Consider the following 27626-nt stretch of genomic DNA (forward strand, 5'->3'; position numbering starts at 1 on the left):
AATATTTACTTTTAAAGCTTTTAGCAGAGATGGTAAATTTCACTTTCAAGTGTGCTCTAAAACACAGCTTGTAATTATGCAGGTTCACAAACAGATTCAGGAAATTTTAGAGTTGAAGGAGCCTCAGAGTTAATCCACTCACCTTCTTCCATAGAATCTGTGACAAATGGTATCTAGCTTCAGAGGACCAGCATGACACTCATGACTCAGAAACAAGCCATTTCATATCTAGAGAACTGTAACCTCACAAATTCTATTTCAGGGCAACACAAAATCATATCTACAACCTATAATCTCCATTACATTCCTTCAAATATTTAAATACAGTTCACTATATCTTCTCTAAGCTCTCTTTTCCATATTAAAAACATTTAGAATGTTCAAGGGTTCTTTCAACTTCAAGGCCTTTAAATATTTCACATACCACCTAACTTCTTTAGATGATCTTTTGTTTTGTATTTATCCTTTAAATGTGTCTGAGAATTGAAAGTAATATTGTAAAAGCTGTTCAACCAGTACAAAATAATATTACCTTCCACAAGCTGCATATTCTATTTTATGAAAGCATTGTGAAATTGTCATTTTCACCAGTCACAAAACACTCTTAGATGATACTGGACCTAACTTAGGTGACAACTCTATCCTTGTGCAACTGATTTTTTAATATAAATACTATATTTTATATCTATATCACTGTAATACCACCTTATTGGTTTCAGTTCTGCATTATAGCATATCAAGATAATTTTACTCTTGAACCAGCTATCAAACTAGCTCTTCTATCTAGCTTATTATGGTCACTGGCCAAGGCAAAATGATAAAATCTCATTTTATAATCCAAGTTAAATACAGAACACAAATAAAATATAGAGCACAAGTAAAATATAGACTGCAAGTAAAATATAGAATAGGATGAGACTAATAAAAGTCTGTAGCTGAAATATAATGAGTTGTCAAGGGACATTAAAATAAACATGCTATATATAAATGAACTGATTTTCACCTCAGCTCTGCATAAGATGTTTTCCCATAAGAAATGCATTGTTTTCACCTTTACTAATTAGTGTGTTAAAATATTGTGCAAAATATACAGATTCAACATTGTCTTGTTTAACCAACCCTAGTCATTCCCTTGCCTCATCCTAAACACATGCGTTAGATTGTCCTCTTCAGGATTAGGTTGTATTTTTATATGTAATTTTTTCCACATGATTTCCCTCTTAAAATGAAACTTAAAATTCCTTGATAGCATGAATCATTACTTCTACATACTATGCATTTATGCCAAGTGTAGCGACCAATCAAAATTCCATTAACTGACCAACTATGTTTAAGGATATTTTTCAGATTAAATAATATAGTTTATCAACAGACACCATCATCGTTGCTATCTTAGAACCAAAAATGTTAATTTTGTTTTAACAGTGATTATAGAAGCAGGAAAAAAAAAAAGGAAAGAAAAAAAGACAACTCTAGCAAATCCTGTGGGTGCTCTGTCCTTAAGTTCTTATCCCCCAGGAAGTAGTCTTTGTGCTGGACTCCCATCCTCTGGGTGGGCATGGTGGGGTAACGGTTACCTTCTTCAGAGAATTACTACTGGGCTACTGGAGCCACTGAAAGTTCCAACTGCCTTAGGAGCTTATGGTCCTCAGAGTAATCCTGCAGCCCATGCCTTTATACTGTGGGAGTTTAATAGTCCAACAATCTTGCTTCAAATAGCACAAAAACTGTACAATGGTAACCTCATCTGCAAAGAACTCCAGGGATCAAAGTGAGGTTGGAACTCAATTTTCATATTTATTTGGGATGACTGATTCCTGGTTCTGCTTCCATTACCTCCTTACTTTTTTTTTTTTTCTGGGAGTTCTTCCCTAATAAATAAGGTATCCATGAGGTCTCATCTAAAAGTTAGCTTGAGGACAACACTACCCAAGACAACTAACCAAATGAACAAACAAAAGAAGCACTATCACTTGAAATATTTATGAAATGGTACAAAACTAAGGAAAATATGTTTTGAAATAAAATTTCACTATGAGAATAAAATGGGAATAAATATCAATTGTTTTTCTCTTATAAAACTAGTCTGTCAGAGATGATAAGATATGATTTCAGATGCTCCTTAAAGAATAACCAACATACACAAAATTCATTTGACCACATTCTTCTTGGAGCATGCAATACAGAAACTGGACAAGTTATACAGTATGGGAATATGAACACTTTATACAATGATATTATTAAAAATTCATTTAAACAGAAAAAGGACTTTCAGTTGGTAATACTAACACATTATAACAAAAATATTTCTGAGAAAATTGGGTACTTCATGGTATTTTATCAAAGAATAATGGTGTTATTTATGGATTCTCTATGCCAATCCACACAGACAGGAACTATGTGTGGTAAAGGATTTACTCTAAAAATACTCAATATTACAGTAACAGTGAAATGAAAAGGCACTCTGACATTATGGATTTCAATTCCATTCTGAAATTTAAATAGAAAATTTCAGGCATGAGTGAAATAGAACAGTTTCACTGGACTAAAATTGGGATGGACATTCCTGGTAACAACAGAGTTGATAGGATGCAGATGTTGACGAACATGGTGGAAATGTGGTAGCTACTGTGCTGAGCATCTAACATGCATTATTTAATTTACCTAAATCCTCTCAACAGTCCTAGAGGATAGGTATTATTAATTTTCTCAGCTTTTGGTTAAAATAGCAAAGTCCAGAAAAAGTCAATAATTGTTTAAGTTCACCCAATGAGAAAAGAGAGGGTCCAAGTTCAAATTCAATCTGCCTGAAACAAAGCTCTGATATTAGCCACTGCATAGGAATGGTGAGCTTCCAGACCTGTCTTGCAGAGATGTTCAAAGCTGGGAAGTCTGCATAAAATCACATAGGTGATGATGAACATAAACATAAATGTTTTTCAATAGTTTTTTAAATCAATTATTTCATTAAAAACCACACACTATAATACTTCTAGCTAGTCTAATAATGTTAAATTACATAAGTCCTTATTAAAAATTAGTTTAAGTAAAAGACTTTTTTAAAAGCTATAAATATTTTCCTGGGTTCTCAGGAAGAAATATTTGACTTCAAATGCGCTTCTAAGTAAACCATAACCAGCATTTACAAAACTGATATAAACAAATTCTCCTGTTGGACACATGCAAATTCTAGAGGTGGAAATTCTGTAGTTGTATACAGAAACAAAAGGTACTTCTGTACCCTAAGGGACAATGCAAAATTAGGAAAAACTTGAGTCACTCTTTTAAACAGAATTTTTATGGACAAACTACTGATATTTTACTGTGATAAATCAAACAATAAATACCATAATATATGAAAAGTCATGTATGGAGTACACATTTTTTTTCTCTGTTATTTCAGGTTCATCTAATAATTCTCATTAATGATTTATTTCCTCTGTTTCCAATTATGTACTTTAAATTCTTCTAAACTTACAGAACTACACGTGTATATACCCTGTACTAAGTTCATCAATTCCCATTTTGCTACATTTATCTCTCTTTCCTTTTTATTTGCAATTAATTTTCTTAAAAGGTACGTGTACACAAATTTACCTTTAAATATTGGCATATAACCCCTAAGAACAAGAGCTTTCTTTCATATAACCAAAATTCTGTCATTATGACCATTAAATTTGACATTAGTACAAGAATATTATCTACTTTATAGTCCTTATTCAAGAGTCCCAATAATGCCAGGGTCCAAATTGGGATCAGTCATTAAATTTTGTCTCTTTTATTCCAGGACAATTTCCGAGCCTTGTTTGATCCTTCACGGCACTGACATTTTAAAGTCAAGCTGTCTGAATTGCTCTGATTGTCCTCTCATGACTGGAAAAGATTTAAACATTTGTAGCAAGAAATCCTTATGTGTTGTGGCATGCTTCCAGCTTAACTGCATCAGGAAGCACAGAAGGTTAGTGTTCCTCATTATTTGTGATGCTGAATATGGTCATTTAATATGGTGTTGCCCATCAGATGTCTTCATTTTTTATAGAGTATTTCTAAAAATATGATTTACATATAATTATATGTATAATTTACATATAATAAAATCCATAGTTTTAAGATGTGTAACGCAGTAGTTTTTAATATACTTACAGAGTTGTATAATATCACCACTACCTAATTTTTAAATATTTTCATCATCCGTGAATAAAACCCATAAACATTGGCATTCATTCCCCATTTGCCCCTTCTCGTAGACCCTAGAAGTCGCTAATCTACTTTCTGTCTCCATGGATTTGCCCATCCTGAATGTTAAATAATTAATTAGAATTATTACTTGTAGTTAAAAGTAGTAATTGGTGGTGAGATGTTGAGACCATATGGACATCTGATCCTCATCAACCTTTCATCCAAAGTATATACACTCTGTCGGGGTTGCATAAAGCCTTCTGGAAGGGCTCCTCCAAGGAGAGAGGTCAGTGGCTTGAAAGGTTGACAACCACTGAGCCAGGATTCGAAACTGCACAGTGCCTGAGAGTTTGTGAAGAATTAGTCTTGATTTTTTAAATGTTTAGTAGAATTCTGCAATGAAACCATCTGGGACTGGATTTTTCTTTGTGGGAAGATTTTTAAATAACTATTCAACTTTGGATAAGAATTATAAAATGTTCTGATTTTCTATTTCTTCGACAGTATGGATAGTCTTCATCTTTCCAAGAAATGGTCAGTTTCATCTAAATCATCTAATCTGTTAGAATACAGATTAAGTATTCCTTTCTTTCTACTTTATTTGAATTTAATTTGCTCCTCTTTTTCTAGTTTCTTTGAGTTGTGCAAGGTAGAAGGTTAGACTATTATATGAAATCGTTCATAGTATTTAATATAGGTATTGAAAACTATAAATTTCCCTCTAAACATTGCTTTAGCTGTATCCCATAAATTCTGATATACGTTTTCATTTTCTCTTATCTCAGAATACTTCTTTTTTTTTTTTTTATTAGTTGGAGGCTAATTACTTCACAACATTTCAGTGGGTTTTGTCATACATTGATATGAATCAGCCATAGATTTACACGTATTCCCCATCCCGATCCCCCCTCCCACCTCCCTCTCCACCCGATTCCTCTGGGTCTTCCCAGTGCACCAGGCCCGAGCACTTGTCTCATGCATCCCACCTGGGCTGGTGATCTGTTTCACCATAGATAGTATACATGCTGTTCTTTTGAAATATCCCACCCTCACATTCTCCCACAGAGTTCAAAAGTCTGTTCTGTATTTCTGTGTCTCTTTTTCTGTTTTGCATATAGGGTTATCGTTACCATCTTTCTAAATTCCATATATATGTGTTAGTATGCTGTAATCTTCTTTATCTTTCTGGCTTACTTCACTCTGTATAAGGGGCTCCAGTTTCATCCATCTCATTAGGACTGGTTCAAATGAATTCTTTTTAACGGCTGAGTAATATTCCATGGTGTATATGTACCACAGCTTCCTTATCCATTCATCTGCTGATGGGCATCTAGGTTGCTTCCATGTCCTGGCTATTATAAACAGTGCTGCGATGAACACTGGGGTGCATGTGTCTCTTTCAGATCTGGTTTCCTCAGTGTGTATGCCCAGAAGTGGGATTGCTGGGTCATATGGCAGTTCTATTTCCAGTTTTTTAAGAAATCTCCACACTGTTTTCCATAGCGGCTGTACTAGTTTGCATTCCCACCAACAGTGTAAGAGGGTTCCCTTTTCTCCACACCCTCTCCAGCATTTATTGCTTGTAGACTTTTGGATAGCAGCCATCCTGACTGGTGTGTAATGGTACCTCATTGTGGTTTTGATTTGCATTTCTCTGATAATGAGTGATGTTGAGCATCTTTTCATGTGTTTGTTAGCCATCTGTATGTCTTCTTTGGAGAAATGTCTGTTTAGTTCTTTGGCCCATTTTTTGATTGGGTCATTTATTTTTCTGGAATTGAGCTTCAGGAGTTGCTTGTATATTTTTGAGATTAATCCTTTGTCTGTTTCTTCATTTGCTATTATTTTCTCCCAATCTGAGGGCTGTCTTTTCACCTTACTTATAGTTTCCTTTGTAGTGCAAAAGCTTTTAAGTTTCATTAGGTCCCATTTGTTTAGTTTTGCTTTTATTTCCAATATTCTGGGAGGTGGGTCATAGAGGATCTTGCTTTGATTTATGTCGGAGAGTGTTTTGCCTATGTTCTCCTCTAGGAGTATTTTCTATTACTTCAGTCATGTTTAAAAATATTGAGACTGTGGACTTCCCTGGTGGTCTAGTGGTTAAGAATCTGCCTGCCAGTGCAGAGGACATGGGTTCGATCTCTGGTCCAGGAAGATCCCACATGCTGCAGGACAATCAAGCCGGTGTACCATACCACTGAGCCCACACTCCAGAAACCTCAAGCTGCAACTACTGAGTCCATGAGCCGGAATTACTGAAGCCCAAACATCTTAGAGCCTGTGCTCTGTAACAAAAGAAGCCACCACAATAAGAAGCCCTGTGCACCACAACTAGAGAGTAGCCACCGCTTGCCACAACTAGAGAAAGCCCATGCAAAAGCAACAAAGACCCAGTGCAGTCAAAACTAAATAAAACAAAATTAAAAAAAAAATCTTGAGATTTGTTTTATAGTCTAGCATTTAATCTATCCTAGAGAATGTTACATATGCACTTGAAATAAAATGTGTTTTCTGCTGCTGTTAAATGGTAATACTCTAAAGATGTCTATTAAGAGCACTTGGTTGACAGTGCTTTTCAAGTCTTAAATACCCTCATAGACTTTTTGTCTAGATGTTTTCTCCATTACTGACATTGGGGTCTTGAAATCTCCAACAATTATTTCCAAATTATTCATTTTTCCTTTCAAATCTATTTGTTTCGTAGACTTCAAGGATCACTTGTTAGGTATTTATATGTTTATAGTTTTTATATGGCCTTGATGGATTGAGAATCTATAATTATCATTATAAAATACTCATCTTTTTCTTTAGCAATCTTTTTCAGTCTATTTTTAATAATATTAGTATAACCATTCCAATTCTCTAATAGTTGTGAATTGCAGAGTATAACTTTTTCCATCTTTTTAATTTCAACCTTATCATATGTTTGAATCTATAGAGTTGTAGTTTTTTTTCCTAAATCAAGCCTGACAATTTCTGTGTTTTGATTAGATTGTTTAATACATTCAAATGTAGAGTTATTATCAATATTTTTGGATTTATAGCTCCTATTTTGTTTTCTGTATGATTTATACGTGTTTTCTTTTGTGTTTTCTTTTTTGCCTCATTCTACATTAAGTGGATTCTTTCTAGTATACCATGTTAATTCCTCAAAGATATTTAACTGCATTTTAAGTTATTTTCTTATTGATTGCTTTCAGGATTATAATACACATCTTAACTTAGCATCTACTCCAGATTTAAACTAACTCAATTTCACTATGTTATGAACTATTGCTGCAATATAGCTCCATTCCTTTGCTTTATTGTCACACAGAATTACATCTTTATGTGTTACAAATCCAACAATCTAGTGCTATAATTGTTGTTTTATATAATCTTATGTCTTCTAAAGATGTTAAGAGAAAAAAGGAAAAATTGATTTATATAGTTTTTTATATTAGATTTCATTAGCATTAGATTTCTTGTTCTCATCTTTTCTTCTTGTGGACTCAATTTACTATACAGTATCATTTCCTTTTTCCAATATAGCTTTATTTCTACTGCCCTGCTTTGGTAATGCTACTTACAAAATATCTCTAAATTACTATTAGTTCAACTATACCACATTATATTGTTTTGTACAAGTGTTTTTAAGAATCAATTAAGAGAATAAATATATTGCAGTATAGTCATAAAGTTCCAGAGTTGTGATTGATATATTTTTTTGGAATATCAACTGACTCAAGTTTCAGGATCATAAAGAAATTCTCATTTACTTTCATTTCAATATTCCTATGATGCTGTTTTGGACTTATCTTTATTTTCTGTTACTACAAAAAGGATGCCTCTGGATACTATAAGTTTAAGAATAAGAGATTCCTATAGTGTCACTGGATTCATTTGATTTTTACTAAATCTATAAGTATCATAAAAATGTCCTTAAACATTACACTGACTGAAATGGAAGTGCCACTATTCATAATTTTTCATCTATGATACTGGCATCTTTATAAAATCAGCCTAATACATCAGTCTCCTTTAATCTAATCCACATATACAGTGCATGTGTACATGTATACACACAGGCATATACACACATCACATACTATATACCTTTCCTCATACTCAAACAGTCATTATTGTCTTAGTCCCATTTGATTATTTTCTACACTTCTGGATTCTAGGAAGGAAGTCACTGCAAGCTAAAAAACGTAAAACCAACAACAACAACAAAAGTAAGACAGAGATTATATTTTTACAAATAACAATTTTTGTATTGAATTGCATGGTGACCACGTTAATTCATTAAATAAGGTGTGGAAAGTTTGATCATTCATCTCTCCGGTTGTTAGCTGGTGGATAATTAAAACTCTAATTACACATCTCTAAATCTGTCCCAATCAACAGTGAAGATAAGAGACTCTTATGCTTGTCATCCCAAATCATTCTAGAAATGAAACACTGAAGTTCCATGTTAAATCTCTATGATAAATTTCCTAGTAATTATAGTACTTTATCACTTTCCAACAGCATATGAAGTACTGTGATGGTCTGTCAACAGTATGTCAAACACCATGAGAAATATTATGATATAATTTATATATTTCTCATCTTAACTAAGGATCTGCTCCTATATACACACTATTTACAGGCAGATCTTACACTCTAAAAACAGCCCGACTGAACATGGTTTTAATTCACAAAGAGATGAGCAGAGCAAGAAGGGACAGGGTGGCAGGGTGTGGGTTTTGGAAGCACATATTTTCAGTCTTGGTTGTCTGTCCAAATCTTTCTCTACAAGGCAGCTAGAAAACTATAAAATAACATGATGGAAAAACTAGCAATGGCTATGAAGGGTTAAAAGGAGAGTTTACAGTTAATGCTGCTTTGGGTCAGTGATCTAGATTCCTATTTATAGGACTGAATAAACTGAGAAATAGAAGGAGAAGAAAATATCTGGGTGAGCCCTTTGAAAATTCTTGTCATTTTTAAAACTCACTACTGCCAACATCATCATCAAAAACGCGTCCTTATTGCTATTCATACAGTATTTAAATGAAGACTTTCAAAGGATGGACTCACTTTGGATGATCATGTTTGCTTTGCAGAATTGGTTACACAAAAGAAAGATCCTTGAACATCCTTTCCAAAACAGCTTATCCATACCTATTCACAATGTTTCTCAATTCCATAATTGCTAGCAAAATAATTCACATGTAACCTCACTTAACACACAAAGAAAAGGTTGATAAGTTATTTAAATATCTAATGCTTACTACAGGTAGCACTTTTATGTTAGGTCAACTGGACTTCATCTCTTGCTGTAATGTATATTTATAACTGTCTAGGTCATTCATGATGTTGGCAGACAGAAGAATCTACCACAACTGATGACATCATATGCCATTTTGTTAATCAGTGATAAATTTACAGAGTTTTGAATTATTTATTTTTAATCAATCAAAATATACTGAAAAGATTCCTGATGATAATGTGATGTGATTCTCAATTATTTGTTTTTCCATATCCTTTCTTAAGGGAAGGGGAAAATAGTAAAGTTATAGCTACTCTTCTGGGCATTGCAATAATCCACAATATATGTTATCTGCAGTCCATTACAAGTCCAGCTTGTAAATGCTATTTACAAGCATCAATGATTCTAGCAAATATGTGCTATAAACCAATTTATTGAATTAAAAGAGATTTTAGGTTTGACCTAAATGTGCACAAATCCTCCGAGGTATGTTTCACATATAAAAGTATTCCATTGATTTGTATCACAGTAGAATGAGACAAGGGCAGAGAATTCTTCTTCAGACACATAAGAGCTCTATAAATATTCATCAAGTCTAGAAATATATGTCCATTCAGCAAAATTTTAAATATATATAAATTCTTTTTACAAGAGTCATCTCATTTTTAGTCTGCCCAATAATGTGGAAATAATCTCATAATTGATATAAACCATTTTGGAAATCTTAAATCTCTCTTTAGGGCCTATTTTTACAATTCAAGACCATTAACTTTGGTTAATATATATATTATGTTTAATTTTTAATCCAGGGTTCTTATGGGAAAATACTATAGTTGTTAATACAATTTAAAATGGAGTTTCCAGGAAAGAATTATGGCAAAAAGCAAAATTTGTCAGCACTGAAATATGTTTGAAAAAATTAAATATATTCACATATGGACATATTTCAGTTATACATATATACTATTAATGTATAAACCATGTCTGCATTCACAAAAGTATGTAAATTTATTACATTCTAAAAATAAACAGGAAACATTTTAAACTTTAACCAGAAAGAAATACAGATTACTTTAACCGAGTAACGTAACCCCTCAAAAACACAACTGCTAAAAAGGTGGCTGCTCCATAATGTGATTATTGCAATAATACCTAATAAAACTGAGTTGAGAAATTATTTCTAACTTGGGTGAACCATTTGGTATTTTGCTGCTTACATGCTTATATAATTAATGGTTAATTCCAAAAAACTTAGAGCTGAAGCTCCAGCTATTAGATATGTTATGTAGGTCAACACTTGCAACCTGATGCAAACTCCCTCCATGATGACATGAACTTATATAAAACTCATTTTCATTAAGCAATTCCTAAACTACTATATTGCACTTTACTTTAGAAGATAGCCTTGACCTGGCTAAAAAATAGAGTAGGTAATTTTTCAGGTTATTTTCACTGTAGCTCTTAGAATATTTCAGGATATATAAATACATATATATATATATACACACACGTACACACATATATACACACACATATATGCACATATTGTATATACAGTTTTTTTTTAATGAATCTAACAGAAAAGATATCAGTGCAAAGATATCACTGATCAGGGATCAGGGCAAAGAAATAGAGGAAAACAATAGAAAGGGAAAGAATAGAGATCTCAAGAAAATTAGAGATACCAAGGGAACATTTCATGCAAAGATGGCCTCAATAAAGGACAGAAATGGTATGGACTTAACAGAAGCAGAAGATATTAAGAAGAGGTGGCAAGAATACACAGAAGAACTGTACAAAAAAAGATCTTCACGACCCAGATAATCACAATGGTGTGATCACTCACCTAGAGCCAGATATCCTGGAATGTGAAGTCAAGTGGGCCTTAGGAAGCATCACTATGAACAAAGCTAGTGGAGGTGATGGAATTCCAGTTGAGCTATTTCAAATCCAAAAAGATGGTGCTGTGAAAGTGCTGCACTCAATATGTCAGCAAATTTGGAAAACTCAGCAGTGGCCACAGGACTGGAAAAGGTCAGTTTTCATTCCAACCCCAAAGAAAGGCAATGCCAAAGAATGTTCAAACTACCGCACAATTACACTCATCTCACACGCTAGCAAAGTAATGCTCAAAATTCTCCAAGCCAGGCTTCAACAGTACATGAACCGTGAACTTCCAGATGTTCAAGCTGGTTTTAGAAAAGGCAGAGGAACCAGAAATTAAATTGCCAACATCTGCTGGATCATCGAAAAAACAAGAGAGTTACAGAAAAACATCTACTTCTGCTTCATTGACTATGCCAAAGCTGTTGACTATGTGGATCACAATAAACTGTGGAAAATTCTAATAGAGATGGGAACACCACACCACCTGACCTGCCTCTTGAGAAATCTGTACGCAGGTCAGGAAGCAACAGCTAGAATTGGACATGGAACAACAGACTGGTTCCAAATAGACAAGGAGTACGTTAAGGCTGTATGTTGTCACCCTGCTTATTTAACTTACATGCGAAATCATGAGAAATGCTGGACTGGAGGAAGCACAAGCTGGAATCAAGATTGCTGGGAGAAATACCAATAACCTCAGATATGCAGATGACACCACCCTTATGACAGAAAGTGAAGAAGAACTAAAGAGACTGTTGATGAAAGTGAAAGAGGAGAGTGAAAAAGTTGGCTTAAAGCTCAACATTCAGAAAATTAAGATCATGGCATCTGGGCCCATCACTTCATGGCAAATAGATGGGGAAACAGTGGAGACAGTGGCTGACTTTATTTTTGGGGGCTCCAAAATCACTGCAGATGGTGATTGCAGCCATGAAATTAAAAGACGCTTGCTCCTTGGAAGGAAAGTTATGACCAACCTAGACAGCATATTAAAAAGCAGAGACATTACTTTGTCAACAAAGGTTCATCTAGTCAAAGCTATGGTTTTTCCAGTAGTCATGTATGGATATGAGAGTTGGACTATAAAGAAAGCTGAGCGCCCAAGAATTGATGCTTTTGAACTGTGGTGTTGGAGAAGACTCTTGAGAGTCCCTTGGACTGCAAGAAGATCCAACCAGTCCATTCTAAAGGAGATCAGTCCTGGGTGTTCATTGGAAGGACTGATATTGAAGCTGAAACTCCAATACTTTGGCCACCTAATGCAAAGAGATGACTCATTGGAAAAGACCCTGATGCTGGGAAAGATAGAGGGCAGGAGGAGAAGGGGACGACAGAGGATGAGATGGTTGGATGGCATCACTGACTCAATGGACATGAGTTTGGGTAAACTCCTTGAGTCCGTGATGGACAGGGAGGTCTGGCGTGCTGCGGTCCATTGGGTCGCAAACAGTTGGAGATGACTGAGTGACTGAACTGAACAGAAAAGAATGGATATTTGTGATTTGAAACATCTGGAATTAATTTATTCTAAGGAAGGTATTTTTATAAACAAATAGTAACACAGACCAAGATCAGAGTTGGTCAGAATTGAAGGCCATCTCTATCATGATGGAACTTTCTCTAACAGAATTTCTTGTGAAAACTCCTTTTACCAACCATCTGGCCAAAGGTTTGAATTTCCACCATGAGATGTGTGTTTTTCATTGGTTAGATAAATGTAATGTAGAAGAATATTTGTTGATTATAAATTAGTAGCTTGGAGGTGAAATATTAACACCTAGGCAAGGGAACACTCACTAGTGATCAACTAGGGTATGATGAAAGATCACAAGGGCTTGGGAAACCAGGAGATAGCCTGACATTGATTTCAAAGGAAACACGGTTACAGATAGTAGTATTAGCTAAGGACTCCCAGCATTTAGAGAAGTGATCCAGAGGGAAGGGGAAAAGTAACCAGGAACTGCAATCCACTAAGTATAGCATAAAACACTCTTCTCTCATTAATATTCTAAAGTTGTATGATCTCGTTCAGAATACTCCCACTGACTGAATGCAATTCCAATAATAGGAAAACAGAAAACATATATTAATTGTACTGCTTTATTCCTTTCCAAAAATGTAAATAAAATTCATCCAAAGGTTATCTCTTCAATTTCATTAACAGACTTGGAACACTAAAACTACTAAGAGGTGTCCATAATCAATGAAAATGGTTCCCAATTTTTATACTGCAAATGCTCACATCTGTTTTTAAAAAATGAACTAAGGGATTTCTGTATGTGCTCTAATAGTAAGTCAAAATAAATTTTACTTCAAAATGTTACTGAATTTAGAGTAACTTTTGGCATTATACCTTCTCAAAAATAGAGTAAACTTTAAGTACTCTCATGTAGAGAGTTCAGTAAATGGTTTAAATGTGTTTCATAGTCACCTAACACTTATCTCTTTCATCTAACCAAAGCTCCTTAAAGGCAAAGACCACCACACAGGACATAAATACTCGGGAGTTTTGCTTTTGAGTTTTGCCTGCATACATGGGCAGATGGATGGATGGAGTGACTGACATCTCTATTTAAGATCTAGCTGAACTAAAAGACCCCACAAGCATAATATCCAATCTCTAATTATCATAGGTTGGGGTTACTGGAAGAAGACAGTTTGGGGTTTAAGAGGTTTATTAGGATCAGCATCTGTATAAGAAAGGGGAAGGAAGCAGGCTGGAGACGAGAGTAAGAAGTGGCAGGGCTGCAGGGTGTGGAGAACAGGGTGATGTAGAACAGCTATGCAGGCTTGATGAGGCATTGGTCAGCTGGGCAGGGAGTTCTGGACTGCCCTTCAGAGTTTCTCATTTTAGGCTGAAATGCCTGGCCCTCTAAACCTGTCTCAATCAATTAGTAAGTAGATGCCAGCTGGTGGGGTGCAACCCAGGCCAAGTGGTACCAAGAATTTAAGACAGATAGATCCTGTAGAAGCTGACAAATGGAGGCTGCCGGCTAATCTCATTTCACTCCTTAAAGGGGCACTAGGAGGTGTAGTTCCATTTTTCCCCCTTGCTCCCCCCTACTTTTTTCCTTTTCTTTTGGCCATGCAGCTTGCAGGATCTTAGTTCCTAAACTAGGCATTGAACCCAGGCCCCTGGCATTGGAAGCTCAGTGTCCTAACCACTGGACCACCAGGGAATTCCCAATGCAGTTTGATCTTGATTTCTAAATCAGAAAACTCCAACAAGTGAGACAATCACCTGGTGTACCAAGCTGTACAAATTGCTAACCTAAAACTCTTGGTGTATTTTATGACAGAACAGATACACGTAGGTCAACACATAATTTAAGCAGCCCTGTTTAAGTAAGGAAAGACTGAGTGATCAGTCAAGGACTTCATATCCCCTCAATCTCTAAAGCCCTCTGGAGAGCACAGAACTTTGAGGTTTTCATTGGAATTGTATTGACCAAGATGGGAAATGCACTTCTCATTCAATTTTCCTCATGCCTAGCATTTATTTGTTAGTACGAACTCTCTGTATATATCACATATCACAAAACTTCAGCAATAGCTATTATTCAAATATCTAATAAGCAAGGGGATACAGTATGGTATTTAAAGCTATGGTTTTCCCTGGTGGTTCAGATGGTGAAGAGTCTGCCTGCAATGCAGGAGACCCGAGTTTGAACCCTGGGTCAGAAAGATCCCCTGGAGAAGGGAATGGCAAGCCACTTTGGTATTCTTGCCTGGAGAATTCCATGGACAGAGGAGCCTGGCACGTTACAGTCCATGTGGTCACAGAGTCAGACACAGCTGAGCGACTAACATTTGCCTTGCCATGACCTGGAAGGATACAGATACAAGAGATCTCTGAGGCACCAGTGATGTTGTGATTTCTGACCGGAGTGGTAAATACAAGAAGGTTTACTTTGCAACGATTTTTTAAAATATTAGTTTTACATACTTTGATCTGTATTATTTAAGTAAGAAAAAATAAAAAACAAACTTCAACACAGGTCAATTAATTGAAAAATCAATTTGTAAACCAAATGTCCTCAAATTGATACGGCTGGGGTAGTTGAAAGTTATCACCGAGAAATTATCACCTCCACTGAGTACAAATTTTGAAGAGATTGGAAATTTCCTTGCAAATGTGGAATCAATGCTGGCAGTTAAGAATTGGGAATGTTAGCACAAATATCTCCCTACGCTATCCCCAAGATATGATTATAATGGGCAAAGACAGTAAGAAGCAACCTTTAGCTGTCAAGAGACAAACCTCCCAACTGCCATACCATGAAGTATCTGAACAAACTTCTTTTTATTAGTAACAGATCAGTATACAATTATTGGTATACTTCTTTGAAAGAATCTGAAGTGTTGAATGGACAAACCTAGAAGTTAGGGTATGTTTAAAAACAAATCCAAGGATTTAATACCAACGCAAAAGGATGAACATATCTGGGAAGCAAAAGGAAAATTCAGGAAAGTTGGGTCCCACATGCATTCCTGCCATCCTCTTCCACACAGACCCTACTAAAACAACTACCCAGACTGCAGGGCACCAGAGTCAGAGTCCTGTGGGTCTTGTGAAACTTCTGGTAAAGAAGGCCAAATATGCGATTGCCTGAAAGGCCTGACTGTATGAAATGCAGTTAGAACACCAAGAAGGGTTTATAAAACATAAAAAGTTAAAATTTAATAAAATAGTCAAAGTACTGAAAAGGAGAAAGTGTCATTATGACTTGGAGTAGAGTCTGCCATCACCCAGAGGCCATCCTCTTCTTCAAAGAAATGGAGTCCCCTTCCCAAGTGTCAGCAGGACGCACTACCACACAGGTCCCCGCACATGCACCTACCCAAGCCCATGGGACTAAGCTTGTGTCAGTGACAGATTAGCAAAGGTAACGAGCTCTGGTTCATCTCCTTAGAAGTTGTCTTATACTCTCTTCATTCTACTCCATTAGCCTTGAAATGACTACAGTAGAAAGCCACCTCAGAAACGAGGAGTCAAAAATGATAGAGTTGGCCCATAAGCCCCAGATCGCCTTCTGACTTCATTCTATTGTGTGACATATACAGGGGAAAATCCCACAATTAATATGTATAATATTATGTTATCTTAAAAGTAATCTATCTATATATGTATATTTGTGCATACACATATACATACATAGTTAAGAGTTGCATATATTTGTATAGCCAAAGGTAATACATGAAAAGAAATCACAATTATAACACATGATGTGACTGTTTAAAATTGAAAGGTAGAGAAGTTAAGCTATTAATGGTATTTTTAACTTTTGTATTGTGAATTGTTATAATGAGCAGGCATTCTATTTTGTTATTTAAATGCCTGATATTCTATGAATAAAGTAAATGTTGCAATCAAATAGTATAATCCTGTTAAGGTAGTTCCATGATTAATCAATTCATATTTACAAATAGTTGAAGAACTGAGTAGTCAGACAGGGTATGAGGAAGAAAAGATGGAGAGGACTCTGTCAACTGCATCCAACTTCCAGAAGTCCTGAAAAGATCAGCAATTGGGTAAGTGCTCACAGTCACTAAGGGAGAGACAAAGGGCAAATGCTGGAACTTCTTCCAAAATTAAAAATCTCTAAACAGGGCAGAGGTTCTCCAACCATCACTGACTCCAAAGAGAAGGGAGGGGGGAGGTGGAGAAGCAAAAGAAAGAAAAGAGCAAAATCACATCATCTATGGTTAACTTTTATTCTGCAACCCAGTGTTAAAAGCAGTATGATTTTAATAATCTGAGACAACATGGTAAGTATTACCTGGGAAGTTTGGGGCTTTTGCAATTTCTATACAAATTTTAAATACCACCATTTGCCACAAATGGATGACAAACAAATCATAATTAAGAATATTTTCCTGTTTATCAGTTCAGTTCAGTCGCTCAGTTGTGTCCAACTGTTTGCGACCCCACGGACTGCAGCACACCAGGCTTCCCTGTCCATCACCAACTCCCGGAGTTTACCCAAACTCATGTCCATCGAGTCAGTGATGCCATCCGACCATCTCATCCTCTGTCGTCCCCTTCTCCTCCTGCCTTCAATATTTCCCAGCGTGTTTATAGTTTATTATAATACCCTGGTTTATTTTATAATAAATATAAATAATACCCTGGTATTATTTATAATACCCTGGTTTATTTATCAATCAATCAATTCAGTCGCTCAGTCGTGTCCAACTCTTTGCGACCCCATGAACCGCAGCATGCCAGGCCCCCCTGTCCATTACCAACTCCCAGAGTCCACCCAAACCTATGTCCATTGAGTCCGTGATGCCATCCAACCATCTCCTCCTCTGTCGTCCCCTTCTCTTCCTGCCCTCAATCTTTCCCAGCATCAAGGTCTTTTCAAATGAGTCATCTCTTTGCATCAGGTAGCCAAAGTATTGGAGTTTCAGCTTCAATATCAGTCCTTCCAATGAACACCCAGGACTGATCTCCTTTAGGATGGACTGGCTGGATAGCCTTGCAGTCCAAGGGACCCTCAAGAGTCTTCTCCAACACCATAGTTCAAAAGCATCAATTCTTCAGCTCTCAGCTTTCTTTATAATCCAACTCTCACATCCATACACAACCACTGGAAAAACCATAGCCTTGACTAGACAGACCTTTGTTGGCAAAGTAATGTCTCTGCTTTTTAATATTCTGTCTAGGGTGGTCATAACTTTCCTTCCAAGGAGTAAGCGTCTTTTAATTTCATGGCTGCAATCACCATCTGCAGTGATTTTGGAGCCCAGAAAAATAAAGTTAGCCACTGTTTCCACTGTTTTCCCATCTATTAATACCTATGTTTTGGCTAAATATAAGCAAACATTCTACTTTACCACTGAGACTCTGTTATAATCCTATGATTTGGTTTAATAGATCTATCATGAAAATAACACTCTTCATAGAATTTAGGTGCCATTACAAACAGCCTTCCTTAAGACTAGGTCAAGCAACAAGGAACAGATGATTATCTCAGGATAAAGCATAGCTCCTTATAAATTTTTACTCCCCCAACCCTGCTTCTTGCCTATTCCTATTTACACACACACCATGAAGAAAGGTGGACAAATACATGGTGTCAAGCATAACCTAGCCCCCAAAACACAACAAATAAAGTTTAGGGCAATATTTCAACACTGCCTTCAGCTTCATCTATTAGATGGTTACTGAAATCCTCTTGAAATTTCCAACTACCTGCCTTTTAGCAGACACAACGCTAAAACTCTAGGTGCTTCACTGACCATGGGCAGCAGGTTTATGCTAAGAAGAGAGTCTCCAAAAGATGAACACACACATTCTAAATACTGCTTTTGTTAATCCATAAGGGGAGCACTGAATACCTCAAAAGCTGCTTCTACTTAATTGGTAGTGTCTCTTAAAGGTTTGTGAATCACTTTCTATATGTATTTTAAATATGCATCTACATCCTTATTTTAAATATCCAAATATCCCAGAAAAGCACAGAAATAGCAGATATGAATTCACACTATGGTTACTAAGGTGGCCTTGCCAACCTGAATGCCTTAATGCTCCACAAGCCTCTAGGTCTGATTCATTCTCTGCTGGTCTCCTCCCTGTGATGCAGGTTCCTACTCTTTCAAAAAGAGAAATGTCTCTGGAAGAGGTATGATAATAATACTTTTTAAAATACTAGCAACCAATCCAAAGTTGCCAAATACATCTTACACAAATACCAAATTATGCACTGAGTAAACAATAATTAGAAGCAGCTCTCATTATTCCTCATTTCCTTTTTATTATACTGAATGCTTTCAAAAATACATAATTTCAATTTAAGTTACTGTCAATGCCGTATTACTTTAATGAGGTAAGCATAACTAATTTTATTATGCATCAAAAATATTTTTTAACTCATAACAAGATTGATGAAATTCTACTGTACATAGAGTTGATAAAATTAAGAACTGTATGTTCTCAGTTTTAAACAACAGGTCTGCACATTTTAAAATATATTTCTTCACCAGCAAAATGTAAACTACATTTGGAATTAACACTACGTGGTTCATCTCTAAAGTTAGACTGAAATGACTAACATATATCAATGAATAAGGGAGAAATTCCAGTTTAGCATTTAAACTCTTATTAATGCATTAATTTATCTATATATGCAAATCCTTATTCACTTGTTTTAATGTCAAAGATACGTATAACCCAGTACCTCAAAATCTGTATCATGAAACAAATGATGGTGACTAATTTTTTTTAGCCAAGAATTTTGCTAAATCATATCTTGCTCATGATTAAGAAAACAACAAATTTGTGTTGGTTTCAAGTGAGCAACTAAATCATGCACTACTCAGAAGTTTGTCTGCCAAGAAATACATAGAGCAGACACTTCTATGGCAGCTTCAGAGCCAAGGCCACTGAACCTTCTGAACACCAGGCAACAGGGAGTCTGCTGGAACTCAGCTCCTATTGTCGTTGCTGCTGCTGCTAAGTCGCGTCAGTCGTGTCCGACTCTGTGAGACCCCATAGACGGCAGCCCACCAGGCTCCCCCGTCCCTGGGATTCTCCAGGCAAGAACACTGGAGTGGGGTGCCATTGCCTTCTCCGCCTATTGTCCTTAGAACCACATTAACTATGTTTTTTTGAAAGACAATCACATTTCATATGAAAAGGGGATGATATTCAAAATGTTCATTTTTTAGTATCAATGAACCATACACTCTAAAAGGGAGATGTATGTTAATATGTTGTTTAAGGGACTGACAATGAGCTTGCCTGATTGTAATGTAAATGCCTCACATTAAACTGTTGACTGCTGAGACATTCCCTTCGAAGACATCCATTTGAAATAAATAAACTGCCAGCCTCCCAGGAGATGCAGAGCCAGGCTGCTGTACCCATGAACTTCTCCTTCTTAGAAAGTTCTGGTTGACCTAGATAACTGACCAGACAGACCACTAGTTTTTCCTCTCCTGAGCTTTAATTCCCGCACTTACGTTTTAAATTCACCAATGAAGAGTGAATGTACAAAACCCTAGGTATCCCACCCAAGATCCTAATAAAGGCAGAACTCAGACCTTTGCTCAATTGCTCCCCGTCTCCACCCACCCCCCACCTCAATGCGTGGCCCTAGGCAAGCCAGGTACGCTCTATGAGTAAAAGACCTTGTTTTTTCAAAGTTCCCTGATGGCTGTTGCTGAGGTATATCTTATGACCACAACAGGAACCAAAAAGGCAGGTCCAGCCACAATATTGGTTCTGAAAGAGGAAATGTCTGTGGGGGCTACCATAAGTACTAAGGGACCAGGTTGAGTGCCTCCAGCATTCCTAGCCAATAGTATCATTATTGACATGCTGAGACGGACCCAAAACAAAATACTACCAGATGCTTAGAACTCTGACTACGACGGCATTTAGTTCTTTAGTTATTAGGTCCTGACTGGCTCCAAGGTCCAGTAGGAGTTATCAGGGCAGGCCAGGTATAGCACATGAGTACTTAGGACAGTGCCTGGTTACCAACCAGCCAAAAATTGTTTCAAGATTTTATACACTGGTGAGGATATACAAGCTGACTAGTAGTCTTCATTTCAGTTCAACCTCATCTACCAAATATCCCTGTGTCATTCTTATTGAATATTCCTAAATGGCCTCTCATTTAAAACAAAACCTGTGGTTTAACTTGTATTAAAACATCAAAATCTTCCTATTCATGTAATCAATTATACATCACTATGTGATGTATCATAACTCAATTTTATTCAGGTTTCTTACTAAACTGACCATGTTACAGCAATAAAATCCTAGAACTTGAAAAGTTAAAGGGAAGAAAAGTTGTGTGAAAGCGATAACAAGACCTGATCTCAAAATGTTGGTTCTCTCACTCTACAAATGGGTGATGGTCTAAAAGATAAACATAGTAGCACTTCAATTTCCTCCACTATGAATTTCGCATTATACTTTACAATATAGGTATCTTAAATAGATTAAGTTAAATAATGTATTAGTAAACTAAACCAAACTTACTCTAAAAGAAAGATGGGTATTTTGTCTAAAGATCTCACAGCAATACCATTTTCTAGTGGTAATTTTATTTCCTAACAAATGTTTAAGTGTTCCACTGTTTAATCTTTCTAAATAGGATTTTCCTTTATTCATTCTTTTTAGATCCAGTGCTCCACAAACTTTACTGTCACACACACACACACACACACACACACTGATTTCTTAGATCTAGGGTGGACCTGAAACTCTGGCTGTCAAACAACCTCAGTTTCTGTCCTCAGACCAGCAACCTCAGCATCAAATGGGAAACTGGTACACATGCCACTTGCAAGCCCCATTCGAGACTGAAATAAATCAGTAACTCTGGGGATGAGGTTCAGAAACTGTTTTAACAAGTCCTCCAAGTGAGTCAAATGCAGGGTAACGTTTGACAATCTAGAGCTGCTGCTGCTGCTAAGTCACTTCAGTCGTGTCCGACTCTGTGCGACCCCATAGATGGCAGCCCACCAGGCTCCCCCGTCCCTGGGATTCTCCAGGCAAGAACACTGGAGTGGGGTGCCATTGCCTTCTCTGCAACCTAGAGCAAGGGTTCTCAATTTTGGCTTCCAATTAGAACCACATGGGGGTGAGAGAGTTAATTCTCAGGTAAGGCTGATAAGAAGTCCAGGGTCTCTGAGGAGGAGAAAGGGGTCTGGGGCTCTCAAGGAGGAGAAAAGGACAAACTTTTTTTTCCTACATTGCTTTGTCCTAGTCACATCAGACATTATTTTCTTTAAGCCCAGAGCTAATGATTACACAACAAAACTCTTCTTGCTCAAGGGTATGTTTTTCCTTAAGCTCTGTACTAATGATTATATAACAACAGTGTATCTTTCTAAAGGACATATTTCTCCTTATTAACAAAAACCTTCTGACTAATCTTGTTATCTTATGTTGTAGGAGTGGGTCTGGTAAAAGTATATAATGCCTTGATTAGACTAGCAACGGGGCACTCTTCTTTCTCAGAAGCTTTCTTTGTCCTTTTTCCCCATAATAAAACTTCTGCCACATGAAAGCTATGAATAATCAAGCCTGGTCCCTTGTCCCAAAGCTAAATGTTCTTCTTCAGAGATCACAAATCCAACAGGGTTCACCATAAGCTATAAGGAGTTTTTAAAACTTGCAATGCCTAGGCCACCTTCCAGAAAAATTATATTATCTCTGAGTTAGAAGGAGGCTAAAGGCTCAGCAGTAAAGAATCTACCTGCAATGCAGAAGACACAGGTTCCATCTCTGGGTGGGGAAGATTCCTTGGAGAAGGAAATGACAACCCACTTCAGTATTCCTGCCTGGATAATCCCATGGACAGAAGAGCCTGGCAGGCTTCAGTCCATGGGGTCATGAAGAGTTGGACACAACTGAGAATGTACACATGTGCAGTTTTTAAAACTCCTGAGGTGATTCTAGTGTTCAGACAAAAGAACCACTTTCTAGAAGAAAACAGCTGATATCTGAATAGCACATTCACATATCTTTTTGATAAATAAGTCACTTAGATTTCTTTTATTCATTTTCAGTGGCTCATGTTAGCTCTCTTATAGAAGAGCTGATCATATGCACTATGGGAAACCAGATAAGGAGTTAACAAGGCATTAGTAAAAGGATTTGCCAGTATTAAGGTTCCAGGGAATATTTCTTTGTATACGGACAATGCTTTTATAGCCCATTTATGATTTTTGAAGTTTCTAAACTAGTTTCAAAATCTCTACTTTGTCTCAAACCCGCTGAAGGTTGAAATGGAGTTTAAGGTAAGGGAAGAAGGGTGGGGAAATCTAGTGGAGAATAAATGAGTCTCAAGGCTGAAAGGAAACATACAACAACAAAAAGACAAGAAAACCATCATCATCAAATATATGACTCTCCTCTTTCTAGAGGCTGTTTTCAGGTCTCCTAACATCTTATTTGCTGACTAGACATCAACACAGTGTAACAGCGAAACCTATTCATACCTCTCTTAGAGGCAATTGTTCCACCATCCAAGAAGCCATCAAGTTCACAAAGCATTTACTGAAACTCTTTCCTTCCGCACCCTGTGAATGTGGTCTGAGCCTTCATTACCTTTAAGGCATTCATGGAGAAGTTATTCATGATTTTTATTTGTGAGCTCAAAGGTACACCTTACTTAATGCTTTTGGCAAAATCCAAATTTGTGGACTAGAGCAAAGTAAAGTTAAACTTCTATAAACAAGGTCAGTAATGTACAAAAAGACAGAAGTATCCCAGGATGGAGGCATAGAGTTCAGTTCTTCATAGAAGTCTAAAGCAATGCCATTAAAAGAAGCTGCTGTTGTTTTTTAAATGTCAACAAAAGATGGACTGCTAGCATTAAAAGAGAAAAATAGTCTGAGAGGTATACTTTAGGTAATTTTATCCATCAACATATGTGAGAAAGGGACATGGAAGCTGGAGCTCAGAACTCCATGAGCTGGGTCCTGGATCCGGCCACGCTTTTCCTTGGATGCAACATTTCAGTACATCTGTATCTCACTCTTCTAATTCTTAATGCATGAATCAATCCTTTGACTATGAATATACTATATAATCACCTCACTAAAAGTTAATAAATTATCACATGGAGTACATACTCATTTTTAGTATACAATTCACTCTACACCATGAACTTTTTTTTTTCAAAACACACTTCATTGCTCTATATATTCACTGTTCGCCATCTGGCAAGTCAAATCATCTCAAGCTATAATGTAAAAGTGAAATTTCTGGTCCTACATCTTAAGAAATCCAGAAACATGGCTTAACCTAGATGTATTTTAATTTCCTTGAACCTGTCAAAGGAACATGTAACAAAATCATATTGTCTGGAAACTTGTTACGCTGATGTTTCTCATTTTCATTAAATACTAACCTGGCATTTCCTTTGTGCCAGTTCCTGTACAATAACACAATAATAATCAACTCAACAAGTTTCTCATTATTAGAGAATAGACAGGTTCTGCTATGACCCCCATTTTACAGATGAGAGAACCGAGAGACTCAGAAGATAACCTAACTTCACCAAAGTTAACAGAGCCAGTACTCAAATCCAGGCAGCCTAGCCCCAGAGTATATGCTGGCAGCCACTATCACACTGTTTCTCATGAAAGCAACATTGCATTTGGAACTTAAAAAAAATGTTATGTCCAAAGTCATTAGTTTAGATGTCTTTCTTTTTAACATTTTATAATAGTGTAGAATATAAACCTATTATTCTTCACTGTCAGATACAAAGGAATCTACATTTAAATGTCTTACCAGTTATTTCTGCTATCGTAGAAAAGAACATGAGTGAAAAGTGATACAGATTTAGATGACTTGAAGCTGAGACGGCAGGTGAGTGAAGCATTAATTCCAAGGGAAGAGCCCACAATGACTCTGCCTTTTGGAAAACTCACAGAAAGAGGCTGAATCTCATTACCATCAAGAAGCTTTGCTGGGGATATGCGGACACTTAAAGCTGAATTCCTGTTTAAAATTAAAAAAAAAAAATTAGCTCAAAGTATGTGCAAGTAATTGGGTTTAAATGTGCTTTCCTCTGTTTTTTGAATCATCAGAAAAATTAAAACAAATATTTACAATAACATGCCCAACTCCTAAATATATTTTTATATCATTCCTCATTTTCTGGTCACAATATAAGTAAAATTGATAATATGATAATCTGCATGAGATGATGAAAAATTCCTTTTGTCCTCTCGGGATTAAAAAACAGAGTTTAAATGCCTGATCAAATACAATGTGTTTTTAATCACAACCATGATAAAAACAGTATTGTCTTAAATATGTCCTAATAAAAATTTACTAAAAATGATCCCTTTAATAGCTAAAGCTTTATTCGATGTAGACTAAGTATTATTAACAAATACACATACCTATTTTTAATCTGCATACAGTTAAGCACTGTACATATATGACATGAATATTTTTCAATCATGACCATTAAAATATTCTATTAATACTTAACGTTCACATATTTCATGATATACTATATACTATACATTTCATTAATACTATATGTACTATATACTATACTAAGACTATATACTAATCCTAATTATACTAATATATACTATACTATATATACTAATATACTAGATAGTATACTATACACTATATTTCATTATATACTATAATTTAGCCAGTCTAAAAGTGTTTGTGGTTTTTAATAGCATAGTATATAGTATCCACTTCTTTTTATTTGTGGATAAATAAATAAAAGGTTTATAAATAAATAAAATTTATAAATATAAATAAAAATAAATATATATATGTAAATAAAAATATAAAATATAAAATAAACATAAAATAAAATAAAATAAAATATAAATAAAATAAATATATATTACATATTATATATATTTATATAATATATATAAAAATAAAAATAAATATATATTATATATTATATTTATATATATAATATATAAATATAAATTAAAAATTTATAAATAAATAAAAGGTTTATTTATGTATTTCTTTTTTAGCTACACTCGGTCTTGGTTGCTGTGTGGGCTTTCTCTAGGTGTGAAGAGTGTGAGTCCCTCTCCAGATGAGGTGTGTGAGCTTCTCACTGTGGTGGCTTCTCTTGTTGCACACAGCATGTGCTCTGCGTGCACAGGCTTCAATAGCTGCAGCCGTGGGTTCTAGTGCACTGGCTCAGTAGTTGTGGCACATGGGCTTAACTGCTCTGCGGCATGTGGGATCTTCCGGTATCAGGGATCAAACCCGTGTCCTGTATATTGCAAGGTGAATTCTTAACCACTGGACCACCAGGGAAGCCCTGTTATTCACTTCTAATTTTAATTAATACCTGATAACTTTTAGCTGTCAATAAATATTTCACCGTATTACTTTGCTTTATTATATATGCAGGTTCCTATAGCAAATAAGACATGTTATCAAATGTGAATCCTATTTCCCTAGTATTTTAATTAGAATGATTATTCAGCTAAGTAACTAGAAAAAGTAAAACAAGCTCTCAACTTCAACTAGTTTAAACTCATATGGTTCACGGGATAAAACATGAAAAAGCAGTTTATAAATCAGGTTTGAGTCCAATTCTGTTGCTAATTAACTAAATGTCTTTGGATAAGTCATTAACACTAGTTTTATTGCATATATAATAAGAAAAGGTTACATCATCTCTACAGTCCCTTTTACATGTTCATTTCATTATATCATGTTAAGACTCTGATTTTAACTTGAAGTAGTTTTAAAATTGACACCATTATACATTAATTCAAAAGTTGAAAGAGCAAAGATTAATTCATATATGAGACAATGTTTGTTGACCAAAAAAAAGTAATTTCTAGCACAATATAATTCAAGTCATTTCTATTTCCTATTCAAGCAACAGAGTTTAATATCTACTTATAAGATCGAATCTTGAAAATATTGTGAATCCCAGAGTTGCCAAGTTAACGTTCAAGAACTACACTCTCTCACAAAATGGCATTTAGAGCAATTCCCTGAGGCACAAGTAAGCACTCATCATATCTTGTAAGCCAAACGTTAGAAGCTAATGGCCATTCTATGCTTTTCAACTTCGATGATTTTCATTAATTTCCGTCACACTCGGGACTTGTTTTCTTTGGATCTCAGAATGATTAACTGCAAAATAAAGTTTTGAACTAGAGAAGCTCTGAGGTGGGTCTAAGATTTGGTAGTTTACGAAAATAATGGTACACAAATCCCCACAATTTATATATTTTTAACATGTCAACTGACCACTCTTTACATCTATTTCTTTATATCTATGGACAGGCATATATTTTTAAATATAAATTTGTTTCATTGTCCTTTTTGGTCATTTTATATACAGGGTATCAATATATGCAGCCTTCTTTGACTTTCTTTTAATGAATTTCAGTATTTTGCTTTCTAAGATTCCTAATACAGTTGTCTTATTAAAATTCCTCCACATCACAGATATAGAATATTCATTCACGTGCATATATATCATGAATTAATTATACCCTCATATGTCACTGGACATTTGTGTAGTTCCCAGATTTCACTATTCTGAATAATGCAACTATGAATAATTTCAAACATACCTTGTAGTACACATGTGCAAGAGTTTTTAAGTATAGTTGATTTTCAATGTTATATTATTTTCAGATGTACAGCATACTGATTCAACACTTATGTTATTATAAAATATTAGTTATATTCCCTGTGTTGTAAAATATATCTTTGTAGCTTATTTATTTTATACATAGTGGTTTGTACCTTTTAATCCACTTTCCTTATCTTGACCCTTCCCCATTACTATTTTTTTCCTCTGTATCTATAAATCTGTTTCTCTTCTGTTATATT

General features: G+C 35.6%; 1 protein-coding gene across 1 annotated transcript in view; it reads right to left on the bottom strand.

Moving 5' to 3' along the window:
• The window catches only part of LOC133052844 (cilia- and flagella-associated protein 47-like), a 190760-nt gene that overhangs the window by 89228 nt on the left and 73906 nt on the right, over positions 1–27626 (bottom strand). The window lies entirely within an intron of this gene.

Source organism: Dama dama, chromosome X (assembly GCF_033118175.1).
Source record: "Dama dama isolate Ldn47 chromosome X, ASM3311817v1, whole genome shotgun sequence".
Classification (NCBI taxonomy): Eukaryota; Metazoa; Chordata; class Mammalia; order Artiodactyla; family Cervidae; genus Dama; species Dama dama.